This window comes from Eimeria mitis, genomic scaffold, assembly GCF_000499745.2.
Source record: "Eimeria mitis Houghton genomic scaffold, Emh_scaff524, whole genome shotgun sequence".
In the NCBI taxonomy this organism is placed as follows: Eukaryota; Apicomplexa; class Conoidasida; order Eucoccidiorida; family Eimeriidae; genus Eimeria; species Eimeria mitis.
The window spans coordinates 10,043-10,287 of record NW_013573525.1 but is presented as its reverse complement, the minus strand read 5'-3'; the positions used below and the strand labels follow the sequence as shown (position 1 = coordinate 10,287).

General features: G+C 53.1%; 1 protein-coding gene across 1 annotated transcript in view; it reads left to right on the top strand.

Annotated features, from left to right (window-relative positions):
* EMH_0015040 (uncharacterized protein) overlaps positions 1 to 245 on the top strand; it is a gene marked incomplete at both ends in the record, with an annotated part of 10,293 nt that overhangs the window by 7,120 nt on the left and 2,928 nt on the right. The gene's annotated exons all lie outside the window — the stretch shown is intronic.

Genomic DNA, 245 nt, shown 5'->3' with positions numbered 1-245 from the left:
AGAAAAAGAATATATAAACACAGCTGCTGGGAGTATACCAACAAGCTCGTGCTGCAGCAGCAGCAGCAGCTGCAGCAGCAGCAGCAGCAGCAGCTGTTGCTGCAGCAACAGATGCAGCATCAAACGCACAGCGAAATAAACAGGAATGAGACAAACGGAACAGCAGCAGCAGCAGCAGGAGCAGCAGAATTGCCTCGAGAGACAACAGCAGCCTCTCCAGCTGGTGCTGCATCTGCTGCTGCTGT